We start from the raw sequence: 13,917 nt of genomic DNA, 5'->3' as shown, positions 1-13,917 counted from the left end.
TAGAGAGCTCAGTTCTGAAAACAAAAAGTACTCTTTTATTTTTTATTTCTTCTATGTAGAACTAAATCTTGGATAAATCCTAGGGCGGAAATTGATTAGTGAAAATATTTTGATATTTCAATTCATAGATTAACCTTTATTGTTTAAATTCTAAGATTCAATTCTCTATTTGTTTTGGATTTTTATAAGTTTGAGACAATTATATTAAATCTTGCTATAGTTTGATTTTGTTGAGCTATAGGATTATGAATATATGATTGTGACTTAAACAGGTATTTCATGACATTGATGTGATCTTTTTCTGCACTATTGTTTGGGAACATAGTGTCATCTTTAGATGTGATGTTCATTTTTATATATGAAAACTATGGTTTGTAAAGGGAGAATAGATTCTAGAAATAAATTTGAGAAAGTACATGAATATAATGTCATATCTTCCAATTAGAGATTTGGTACTATAATTCTTAATTGTGTATATAGTTTAGATTAAAAAAGTCTGAGTATTGGATCCGGTTGATAGAAGTTTGAAGTTTTACTTGCATTTTTATCCGTACCCTAATCTCATTTTAATTACGTGCTTTAAATACAATTTTTAGATTCTTGTCATATTGGCATTTAATATTTTCCTTTAAGCTTGCGTCTTGTAGTGTTTCTTCCGACTCCCTGTGAATCGACACTCTGAACTATACAATACAACTGCGTAATAGTTTGGGCATAATCAAATTTTGGCACCATTACCAAGGAGACGGTTCAAGAAGCGCATTCAAAGAATAGGTTTGCTAAATTTGACATACCAAAGGCAGTAAACTTGTTCCTTTCTTTTGCTTTCTTTTAATTTTAGTTTTTGTTTTTTTTTCTCTCTTTCAGTGTTTGCATGCATAGAGAAAGATATGAGTTAGGTAGATTTACATGGAGACCTGAAGTAAACACTAATACTCTCTTTGCTAATCTGTTTGACAAGCCATCTAATTTTGATACACATTCTATTTCATCATTTTCTTCATCTAACATGAGTGTGCACGAAGATCAACCTAGGACTCTACATGAGTACCTTCACCCTACACGCACAACAACACCATCATGCATTATATTTCCACCTAATATTCCTCCAATAAATTTCAAACCAGGTATGATACAACTTCTCCCTACTTTTCATGGTTTGGAGAGTGAAAGTCAATATGTGCTTATTAGGGAGTTTGAAGAGCTTGTTGCTACATTTCATGGTCAACCTAGCACTATAGATGATGTTCGACTTAAGTTCTTTCCTTTCTCACTAAAGGATAAGGCAAAGAGTTGGATGTATTCATTGAGACCATGGTCGATTGGGTCATGTGCTGAGATGACCCAAATTTTTTTCAATAAATACTTTCCTCATCATAAGACTAATGCTTTGAAAAGGTAAATCTCAATGTTTATACAAAAGGATAGTGAAACTTTGTATCTAGTATGGGAACATTTTAAAGAGTTACTTAGCTTGTGTGCCCATCATGATTATGAAAGATGGCGTCTAGTTAGCTATTTTTATGAAGGTCTTACTTCTAGAGTGTGTCAATTTGTTGAAATGATGTGTAATGGTGAGTTTTTACGTAGGATCCAGATGAGGAAATAGAGTATTTGAATGAACTTGCAGAAAAAGCTCACACTTGGACAAGACCAAATGCTTTTGATAGTACCAATCGAGCACGCTCCAATCAAACTCATTCTAGTGGAGGCATCTATCATCTCACAGAATAAGATAACTTGAAGGCAAGGATGGAGGGCCTGACTAGAGAGTTAGAGGCATTGAAGATGAAGGAAACTATGGTAGCTCATATTATTCCCCAAGCTGATGCCTCTAAACTTTGTTTTGTTTGTCAAGAAGTAGATCATCTTGCACAAGATTGCTTAACACTTGCTGAGATGAGAGGAGTGTATGAGAAACATTGCAATTCTCTTGGGATGTACAAAAAGCCCTTTTCACCCTACTCAAATACATATAATCCTAGCTGGAGAAATCACCCAAGCTTCAGTTGGAAGTCTGACACTCACAACCCTGCACAATCACAACCATCAAGGAATTACTCTACACCATATCATGCATCTCCCTCTTCTGGGAAACCTTAGAAGATACTTTGCATGCTTTTATTGAGTACAGGGTAAAACTAATCAAAATTTTGAGTCTTTGATTACGCAAGTTGTTGAGAAAAATAAGGAGATAAAGAGTCATATATCCAAGTTGATGACTTCATTGAATGTGAATTAGCATGGCAAGTTCCCTTCTCAAGCTCAACCCACTCCCCAAGGTCATCATATGGTTCAAGAAAATTTGAAGGAGGTCAATGCCATTGTGACACGAAGTGGTAAATCCTTACACATCCCAACAACTGATAAGCCAGAGGATGTTGAAGAGGAATAAAGCAATGATAGTGCTGAGTTGCCCAAGGAAGCCGAGGTAATCAAGAGCCCAGTTAAGATATCATTTCCTTAAGCTTTAAAATATGTTATGCGAGCTTTAGATTCCAACAATAAATTCTTAGAGAACTTCAGGCAGATAAATATCAATCTTCCTCTTTTGTATGTTATTAAACAAGTTCCTACTTATGCAAAAGTTTTCAAAGATGTATGTGTACAGTTAAGAGGAAACACCTTGTTAAGAAGACATCATTTCTAACAGAGCAAGTTAGTGCTCTAACTGAGCAGCAAATTTCTCCTAAGTACAAGGACCCTGGTTGTCCAACCATTGCATGTAATATTGAGAATCATGAGTTTGGGCAAGTTTTGCTAGATTTAGGAGTTAGTGTAAATTTGATGCTTTATTCCATTTATTTGCAGCTAGGTTTGGGTGAAATTAAGCCCACTTCTGTTGTACTTCAATTGGTTGATCGTTCAATTAAGAAACTAACAGGGATAGTTGAAGATGTTTTGATCCAAATTGATAAGTTTTATTATCCTGTTGATTTCTTAATTCTTGATACTAGTTCTGTTGTTGGCTCTAGTTCTAAAATTTCCTTAATTTTAGGTAGACGTTTCCTTGCTATTGCTAATACTCTTATTAATTGTAGGAATGGTCTAATGAAGCTCTCTTTTGGGACTATGACTCTCAAGATGAATTTTTTCATATTGGAAAACAACCAATAGAGGAAAATGAGTGCCACCAAACATACATGATTGACGCACTCATAGATAAGGGAATTCACACAACTCATGATTCTGATCCCTTTGAATATTTCCGTATTAATTCTGAGTTTGATATTATTAGTGATTCATATGATATTGTTGATATTTGTACTATTTTTTATGAAACTCAGGATTATGGCACATGGGCTTGTCAATCGAAATCTAAGAAGTTGCCTAAGAAAAGTGAAAAATAGATTCCTTCAAGCGTGGAGAGTCCCAAATTGGAAATGAAACCTCCGCCCTCAGGTTTAAAGCGTATTTCTCGGCCTAGGTGACACTTCTCCTATTAGTATTTCTTTAAAATTGAATGTGGGTAAACTTAAGAAATTTCAGTTGATCGAGTTAGAGGAGTTAAGAAATGATACTTATGAGAACTCTAAAGTCTATAAGACTAAAATAAAAGCGTTTCATGATAAAAAACATTGTTAGGAAGACATTTAAACCTAATGACCGAGTATACTTATATGATTCTAGACTTTATAAACACCAAGGAAAACTTCGGCCTAGGTGGACCAGCCCCTTTGTAGTGAAGCATATTTTTGAAAATGGGGCGATAGAAATAGAGGACCTTAGGGATGGCTAGATTTTTAAAGTAAATGGTCAACACCTTAAAATCTTTATTGGTAGACAAGTGCTTGAATTGGAAGACATTCCACTTGCAGACCTGGTCTATCAACCTTGACCACACCATGCATGTGTGCTTTTTTTTATTTGTTTTCTTTTGAATTATTTTATTTTCATTTCATTCCTTTTCTTTCTTTCTTTCTTGTTTGTTGTTGTTTTCTTTGTTTTATGTTTGCAGGATAATGTCATTTGCCATCTCAGCTTGCCATCTCCTATGCTTACCAAGCAGCCCATGTCACATGTCAGGTATATTCTACCCTCTTCAGTTACTATCCATTCAATTTTGATTCTTAAACGTTGAGGACAATGTTTCATTTAAGTTGGGAGTGATACAAATTATGCATTTACAAATGCTTGTTGGAACTCCGTGACACTTTTACATCCTTTCACATGTGTACTCATTCTCATACATAGTCATCTTAGTGAATTTAACAAACTCATCTTGATCATTATGCTAAGGTATTCATAGGATTTCTAATCCACTCATCCAAGTTTTGTGGTAAGATGGTAGTTTTATACATGTATCTAGAGAACTCTTTTACTTAAGTCTTTATGTAGAGTTTTGGAGAGGATTTAGAGCCAACAAATGCTGAAAATTGTGATAAGCGTTCATTGATTTTTTGAATTGGACACTTTTTTTGAGAATATCATTGCATGGTTTATGGTGTGATTGCGGATATACTTGAGATATGATAAAGGTCAACTTAAGATTAACGCTTGAACCTTTCAAGCCAACCCTTTGCATTATAGACCCCTAGTAGCCAACTTTGAGTCAAGAAACACATATAGCCTTTTTTTTCTTTATATACCTACATTATCCATACCTCTCCACATTGGCATATAACCTATATACTGATTTTTCCTACCCTTTTTACTTCCAAGTGTCTACTAGATGTGAACTCGATTTTTGCAAGGAATAAAAAAAAAGGAGAAAAAATGGAAGAACAAAAGTTACAAAGTGTTGAAATGAGTGAGCTTCAAATGCAAAAATACCAAAACTAGGTAGAAATAACAGAATATCATGGTGACATATACTTGTTCACCAAATTGTTGAGCTAAAAAAAAGATTATAAATGAAAATATATATATATATAAGTGGCATTATTCGGTAATTTGAAAGGTTGAAGAGTACATCAATTGAGGATATTGAGATGTTTAAAAGATTCCTTAGATATGTCCTTCGAAGTTTTTGAATCTTTTTCCTTTTTTTTCATATAGCCTAACCTAAGTCACATTACAACCTTTTGTTTCGACCAATCTGATCCCAAGTAAGCCTATAGAAAGAATAGTTGAATTCTCATTTGTTAGTGTTCCTATTATAAGATCAATGCTTGCTTGTTGCTTGTTCATAATTACCTAAATCTCTATGTGATTGTATGTACACCACTTGTCAACTCATAGAGAGAGCCCTTATATGAAACACTATTATACTCGTGAGTTATGTAGAACCTTTTTTTTTAAACGTTCTTTATGTTGCATGTGTTAAGGTTAGTGGTAAGATGGTTATGACTTGGAGAACATACACACACTCTGTGAATTGCTATAGGTGTATTGTTCTTGATGAGTTATTAGATTCTTTAGATTGTTTTGATATGTAAATCTAGAAAGTGTGAATTGGTGGCCTATTTTAGTGATTTTCTTTTGCCTCTTTAATCTCTTTTGCATAGGAATTGCTAGGGACTAGTAATAAGCAAGTTGGGGATGTGATGAATGTACGAAAGTTAAATATCTAATTATTGGACTATAATGCTAAAATGTAAATAGAAATCATAGGAATTAATTAAGATTCTTGAATTTAATTTCTATTTACTTTGAAATATTTTTAAGCATATTTTTATGTTTAATTTTAGAATCCATAAAAGAGAAAGCTAAAGCCCAGTCAAATTCAAGGGAATTTTAGACGTGTGAAGGAATTTCAAAGTGAGCTACAATTTTAGTGTAGGAGGACTTTCAAGTGGGCAAAATGTTGGAATCAACTAAAACATTCAACCAGTGTAGGACTCTTCAAATAAGGATAATGATGGAATTTGAGAGTAATTTGGATTAAGATAAAAAAGAAAGAAATCTCAAAAGGAAACCGCAAAAAGTCCAAGTCCGTAATGCACTAGGAGACAGCCTAGACGTATTTTAGTATTTTGAGCATAACTTTCCGCTTACACATCTTATTGATGTGATTCTTGATGCATTGGAAAGTAATCTTCAAGGGCTACAAATTGGTATCTAATAAGGATTTCTAAAATCTGACTCCTAAAGTATATACACGGCTGCCAAACTCAGTCCTAAAAGTTAGGTGATTGTTTTGGCGGGAATCATGGAAACGTTAGGGTTTCTTTTCTACCCTATATAAGCATATGATTGACACAAAATTGGGGGGAGAAGGGGATAGACAGCTCAGTTCTAAAAAAAAATATTTTTTTATTTTTTAGTTCTTCTATGGAGAACTAAATCTTAGGTAAAGCCTGGATTGTGATCGCCTCAAGTGCGAGAAGGAGAAACTAGTCAGGTAGCAGGATTTGGACCAGAGTACATATAAGAGGTTGGAGGAGAAGTATGTGAAGCTTAGCGACTCCTGGTTTCTCAAATAGAAGGAGGTTAGATCTCGGGATTGACAAATCACAACCCTTGAATCCAAGTTGGTCTCTGCTAGGGGGGAAGTGATTTCTTGGGACCTGCAGATAGCCGCACTAGAGTATGAGCTAATTTCTTTCAAAGAATACCTGGTCCGAATTTCTCCTTTATGGACGGCAGCCAAGGTGGTCTACAACAATGCATGGGGCTACGGGTATAAAGAGGTTTTGGAGAGGTTGAGGGACCATCTAATGGAGAATCTCTGAACCTTACTGAGTACCCTTGACTTGAAGACCCTCAAGCCCAACTGCCAGTCACTTCAGTTTGTTAACTCCTTAGGCAAAAATCTAATGCCCGATGCCTTCCCAAATTCAGCCTAGAGTCCTTGACTGGTAAATTTTTTTTAAAAAGGATGTATTAAGGCCATGAACAATATCATAAAGGACATGATTTTATACTTGTACTGGTTTTACGTTATTTCTATTGATTTTTGTGCGTTTGTCTTTGCTTCGTTTGTCTATATGAGTTTTGTTGAATGTTAGAACCCTAGGGCAGCCTTGGGCCTTCCTGATTCTTCTTGTTTCTTACCTTTTCAGTTTTCTCATGTTGCTTGCTTGGAATAACCGTTGCACCACTCTTGGAGTTCAGGCCTTCAGCCTTACCAACCCCGTGGAATAATGGTTGCACCACTCCTCATCGTGAACCTGACAAACGTGCGACAACTCCTAGCGCAATTGTCCGAGGGACACATCAGCTTCGGCCTTCTCGGACTCTAACTCCTTCAGCTTTTTCTTGGTGGCTTTGAGAGACTTCCTCCTATTCGTGAGAGATTTAGAAATCTCCAAGAGCTTCTCCTCTATAAACTTGTGGGACCTATTGGCAGAGTCGTGTTGATTGCTTAGCTCCAAGTTCGTGGCTTTAAGCTCTTCGAGCTCCTCCGACTAGTGGGTGAACGACTCCTGGAGGTTGTCTCGTGCATCTGACTAGAGCGCGGTGTCCCACCAACATAAGATGGCCTCTTCCTGGGACTTCTCCAGGGCAGCCTCATGTTGATTCAGGCTACGACACAGGTCAACGAGGGAGCCCTCCAATTCCCTGAGCTCCGCTTTGGCGCGACTCATGGCCACTTGCACCATAGATCGGGATTCCTGATTCCTGGCCTCCAACACCTCCTGGCCATCAATTATGAATGTCGCTAGCCGCTTTACGCCCTGCCATGGGGGACCTTAGTCAAGAACGCGAAGAAAATCCTACAACGACTGAAGGAAAAGAGAAACAAGCTACAAAGTGAAATTGTGAGGCAGGCCCGCAAGAAGAACTCCCGTAAGCCCTGTGCCATTGTATGGACTCACCCCGTGTGATTCCCCTCAGTATCTAACCGTGTTGTGGCCTCCGCTGCTGGAGGACCCTCAACCATGACTCCTTCACCCTAAAAGATTCCTAGACCCGCTCCTAGCCCAACTGGAACTGCCTTGACCCCAACGCCTGCCGGCATTAAGACTGCAGGGACAGTACCTACTACATCGACCACGACCTCCTCGACCCGTAACATGGCCCACGCAATCTCCTCCCTAATCTAGGCATCGTCGCCCAAAGCGGGCTCGTGGAGGTAGGTGGAAGGGGAACCAGGCACAGACGCATGGCCGAAAGGACCCTCAGCGCCGGGGGACCTTACCTTAGGCAAGAAGGAAGACTCGCCTTAAAATCCCAGGGGGCATGGTCTCTGAAGGCACTAGAGAATAGCGCTGCAAGACTCTGCCCGTAGGGCCAAAGCTCAGAGGTACCGCTGGCACGCGGTGAGGTGGAGGAAGGCACAATCGAGGTTCTCGCTGGTTAGCTCGGGCTAGCTGCAAGGATAGTATTGCGAACCTGCTGAAGAAGGGCTAACCCCACTGACCTCGAGGAGTGAAAAAAGGTGTGGCGAGACTCGACGGTCCAAGAACTGCCCCCTCCTGGGTAAAGGAGGGGCGGGCCGCTGAATGGACACCCCCTTGAAGATTACCCTATGGGGAGGATGATATTGTCATCAGAATCTGGCTCGACCAATGAACTCCTCTTGGGTTTCTTCCCCTTCTCCTCTATTGACGGGCTAGGGGGACACTTACGCCCTGGACAACTAGTCGACTTTAAGGGGATCGAACCTTCCAGAAGACGTAGTGCAGTATGAAGAGGCAGATGTTGTTGCAAGTTGTCGGTAGTCAATAGTGCCTCTGTAAGAACTTCAGCTGGGTGGGTAGCCACCCAAGCCCGCACGACCTCAAGTCGTTGGACCTCCTGCTGGGTCACCGGGGCTTTCACGAGTGCCTTTTCATACACGACCCCCAAGTTGGCCCGTACCAGAAATGTGACGACCAAGACTTTCTAGGCTTTTGTGTAATTTTTTTAAAGCCCATGAGAGTTTCGGCCTTGTAGGAAATTAGAGATTTGAAGTCCAATGCAATTAGGATCACGCCCAACTCCAGGTTTATGCATGGTGCTTGACATCCAATGAGGTTAAGTATAGGACTTGATGAATCTAGATAGAAATAAGGGAAGAGAGGTGAGAAGGAGTTAGGAATTTTGGCTTACATGCCTATCATAGGTAAAGCTAGCACTTTTTGTCATGTGTCACGCTTGCATGAAGATCTTTACTTATGGAAACCCCTTTGACACATGTCACCATGGGGAAAGGAACTTAGAAGGAAATGATTAGGATTATGGGAAAATGGAACTAGGGAAGGCCAAGAGGCCTTGGACGGAAACAAGGAGAGGAGAAAGGACTGCTTTCTGCTATATGTCTTCCATGCATGAAGGTAGGTAAAAAGTTACCTTGGAAAGGAGCAAGAACAAGGAGGGAAGAAGGCTACATGCCTAAGGGCTTCTAGAAGAGAAGCTTGTGTAAGAAACCCTTAAGGTGATCGGCTAGGGCAAGATCTTTGTGCTAAAAGAGGACCAATCACATGCTTGTCCAAAACTATGGTGAAAAGAAAATCTCTTAGGGAAGAGAAAGGGGTTCGGCAACCCATTCACTTACACACACATTCTTCACATGTCACTTGGCACTCATGCACACATGTAAGAGATTGAAGAGGATTTGAGTGGACAAATGACCTTTTAGCTACTAGATACATTGAGCCAAGACATGAAATGAAGGGCAAATGAGGAAGGTGAATTCGGTTTTGGAAGAGGGAGGCACCACATGTAGGAAATGATGCTTTTGGTTCCCAACACAAACAAATGATGAGCTTTAAGAAGAGGTCATAGGGCTACACGCCACATGGCATCCATGCATGATCTTGTTTCATGCAAATGGCTTCTTGAAATGTCTATAAAAGGGGACAAGCTGAAAACCCTAGGACCTTGGGCCATTTTATGCTTCTCTTGTGAATTTCGGTCATTACACATTTCCTCCCAACTTTCCATCATTTTCTCACCATCCAAACACTCTCCACTATACCTTCTTTTCATTCAAACATCACTTGGAAGTTAAGCAAGGCTAGGAGATATTTTCAAGAGGAGAGACTAGAAGGTATGAAACAACATTTCCCTTACTACACACACACACGCACAGATTGAAGGGAAAGGAAGTTTCGATTTAAGCATAGTTCATCTAGAACTTATACTCTAACATCCACACACTCAAGCCAGATGGATTTACCTTGTATTTTAAAAGGTTATTCCACATGAACCATGCCTACACTCACAAGGTTAGATTAGGATTTTTTCTTTGTGAAAGATAATGTAACCCTACTTGTCTTTAAGCTCTAAAAACATGGTGTTTTAAGGAAAAAGGGTCACTACATTAGTGAGTTGTAGCTAGGGTTTCTATTGGAAGGCAAGTTTCGGATTCAAGAGGGAAGAGTCTGAAAACTTGGGGTTCTTCTTGGAAAGAAAAAAGTGTAAGAAGCACTACACATGAATACATGGGTTAGAGTTTTCTTGAGCAATGGTCCTAACTAGTATTACATGTGATTTTCAGCTTGCTTACTTTAAACACATATTCGGATTCTTGTAAGTACGCCTCCAACTTGTACTTGGATATTTTATGCATATGGCTTGTGAACTTGTTGGTTGAGTTGGTTTTGTATGATTGTTTGGGACTTGATGTTCTTCCATGTGTTATGAACTTCTTTTGTTATGATTATTCTAAAGCATGATTGAAATGGTTTAAGAAAGATGTGTATGATATGAAAAATGGAGTAAGAATGCCATGCTAGGGTTTGGTTTTTACAATGTTTGTTTATACATGAATGGTTGTCACTCAAACATTTTTAGTATGGGACTAAACTCATGAAAATATATCACAAGGAAGGGTTTCGGCCACCCATGAGAAATTATTTATTAAAGATTTTTGTTTAATGCATTAGAAGATTCTAAGTTCATGAAAACATGTTTACTAAGATAAAAAGGTTTCGGCCAACCCTATGGATGAAGCATGATCATTGGTGTCTTAAGATTGATGTGATACGAATGATGTTTGGTTAGGTTAGAGTTTTCTGTGTTTCGGCCCTTACATGATGATGATTGGAATGTATGCCTATGATTGATATGAATGCTTCAAGTAAGTATAAAGGAACATGTTCAAATGTTCTAATATTTTCAAGCCATAAGGTGATATGTATTCCATGGATAAATGTTTTATGGTTATTATGATAAAGCATTTCGGCATCTCATGGTTATGATAAAGCATTTTGGTATTTCATGTGTCTCATGAAAGTTCTAAGGTCCATTGTCATCTCACATGCATTGGGATTGTGAAAGAAAAAAGAGTCTTTTTAGAAAGTAAAGTTTTTATCACGACCCCAAATGTTGGGACAGGGGAATGTCATAGTGGAACTCCTTTGTCCTTTCAAGAGTGTTTAAAATGGAGGGATACCCCTGGGTCGACGAAGAACTATCAATGGATCTCGAATGGTACCTAAAAGAAAAAGATATCAGAGCAGGATCGCACCTGAAGCTAGTGGGTGCACTTATGGAGAAGGCAAAATGCAAGCTATTGTATATGAAAATCAAAACATAGTTACTTTGGTCAAACTGGCAATAGTTGATGCGATAACTAGTGAGGAACACACGGTGCATAAGGGAGCCATGAGATATCTAATGTTATGTTATGTTATAAGTCAAGAAACATTACGAGCACATAAATATGAAATGATGAAAGCATGTTTATGAAAGTCAAGGTTATGAAATGTCATTTTTTTATAAGAAGTCTTTGAAAGGTCAAGAGCATATGTATAAGTTCAAGTCCATGCATTCATTGTTAAGTTTGCTTGATATGCTTATGATATCTGTTGCATGTTATTTGTTTATTTATTAAGATTTTTCGAAATCTCATTATTGCATTTACCCACTATAATTTCTCACTTGGAATGATAGAAATTTTGCCAGGTACTCGAAACCCTTGAGTATGGACGAACTCAATGAAATAATTGAGGACAAGTTCACTATAGAGGCTCTCCATCAATCCAACCAAGAGTTGCTTAAGGTGTCGGTACAATGACTCAAAAAGATAGTAGCTTTATCAATGAGTTGGATGTTGGTATTTCATCATTGGACTCTCAGAAGATGTTGAGGCTAAAGCAGGATATGAGTTTTGTGTCGAGACACTTAGAACAAGCTAAAAACTTTGTCGTAAAGGCTAAGGAGGTAGCCATGGAGTTGGGTTTAGATATAGAAGTTCGCCCGTCTAGGGGAATATTCTTAAGTCTGCTTGAGGATGGGACCTTGGTTCTAACCAATTCTACTTTTGGGAAATGATCATCTATTTAAGTTTTTAAATGTTTGGTCCTGTGGTTTTGGAGTTCTTTAGAAACTCATATCAACTATAATGGAATTATGCAAAAGTATTGGAATCTTATGTTTCAGTACCATGACTAAGATTTCCTTTAAATTGGCTTAAGTTGACTTTCCATTGCAATATACTGCATATTGTTAGTTCTTAGTAGGTGCATTGCATCTTATTTGTCATGTACGAGGGGTAGGTAACCCTAGTGTTGCATGTCTTCGCATTTCACTTTCTGTCAAATCCCAAATAGGGGTGGGGGCGCCACAGGAAAGTCCTGTCGAGCAGCCTACCCAAGCGAGTATTCCCACCTATCGCTTGATACAAAGAAGAAACGCTTGGACCACGAGGACCGTTTCTCATACTTTGGTTCCAAGTTGGCCAAAGCCTGGATGGAGTGGAAGCTGCAAGTATTCCCACCCTTCTTGAGGACACTGTGGGTAAGGAAAAATTCACGGCTGGTGAGGTCCTGCCAGTCAGGCCCCGCCTCTTCCAGGGCACGTTGCCAAATGACGCAGCAGCTCATGAGAATCCTCCACAAGTTAGAATGAAGCTAGGCCAGTGCCATACCCACCATGTCCAACACATCGCAAACAAGGTGACAAAATGGTAGCCGTAGGCCATCAGAAAACATAGCAGGATACAACGCAACTTTGTATGCATACCCCTTGGGATCTACAGTGCCCTCGTCCGGTTGTGGCACTTCAAGATTTGTAGCCCTCGTCACGTCGTACTCCCACCTCAGTGAATCCAAGTCATTGGAGACCACTACCAACTGCCACGAGGAACCCGCATACCTCTGGATTGCCATGGGGACTTTTGCAAACTCTGCATCCGCAAGGGCGGGAGGAGGTCTCCAAGGGCCTAGCAGGTTTAGGGTTCATAGAACCTTTTGGGGTCACATGAGTAGGGTTCTTGGGAGCCATGAGAGGGTAAGAAGAAAGGAAGAAATGGGTACATAAAGTGTCAGGAAGAAGCCGCCTGATTGTGGGAACGTGGTGAAGAAGTATGGAACGACTTACCTCCCAGGGATTATATAAACTTGGGGGAACAGTTTGAATTCCCGGATCGTGGGAACCTGCAGGCTGGACAGTGATTGCAAACTTGGAACGCAAGGAGGGAACCTGGCAGGAGCCGCCTAAAGCCATCAATGCGGATAGGACATAACGTGCGCCATCAAGTACCTGAAGGTAACGATTGAAACATGACAGAAAAGCGGGAGTGGGAACCGTTGTGACACACCACCGAAGATAAAAGGCCCGGGGAAAGACCAACTGCGGCAGAACACCTAGGAAAAACCAAGGAACTAGCATGGCAATGATTATGAAGAGGAGGAATGATAACGGGCAACCAGGTGAGGGAGCAAGGGAATGAGGACACGGAGAAATTCCCTTTGAACTAGTATGGTAAGAATTGGCAGTGTAACTGTTAGGGGGTTTTTCCCCTAGGGGCCTTCAACCCAAGAATGCAGGCCCAAGCACAAGAGGCCTGAGCTAGCCAGATGAACCCCGGTCCATGGAGGGACTCTGGGTCCAAAGAAAGAGGAACATAGACTCTCGGGTCCCCCATGGAGGCACCAGATCCCAGAGGGGTAGGATCGACAAGTAGCCCTCCAAATGGAATACTCATGACCCTCTGACAACAAGCATGGAGGGAGGGGCAATCCGATGTGTCACACCCGCAACAGGTAAACGGGACAGAGGGCCATGCCGCATTAAATAAACGTGGCTGTAAAAGCTACAGGGGAACGCCACCCCCAACCATAGGGCATGGGTTCCTGATCCCAGAACCCAGGTATAAAAACTACG

General features: G+C 39.9%; 1 non-coding gene across 1 annotated transcript; it reads right to left on the bottom strand.

The window, feature by feature from the left end:
* Positions 1-1,387: 1,387 nt before the first annotated feature.
* Positions 1,388-1,494, bottom strand: LOC121268729. Its single transcript, XR_005941240.1, has one exon. It is a non-coding gene; the product is annotated as a small nucleolar RNA R71 (small nucleolar RNA).
* Between the last annotated feature and the right edge of the window lie 12,423 nt (positions 1,495-13,917).

The sequence above is a fragment of the Juglans microcarpa x Juglans regia genome, chromosome 5S, assembly GCF_004785595.1.
Source record: "Juglans microcarpa x Juglans regia isolate MS1-56 chromosome 5S, Jm3101_v1.0, whole genome shotgun sequence".
Lineage (NCBI taxonomy): Eukaryota > Viridiplantae > Streptophyta > Magnoliopsida > Fagales > Juglandaceae > Juglans > Juglans microcarpa x Juglans regia.
This window is presented reverse-complemented; position numbering and strand designations above follow the sequence as displayed.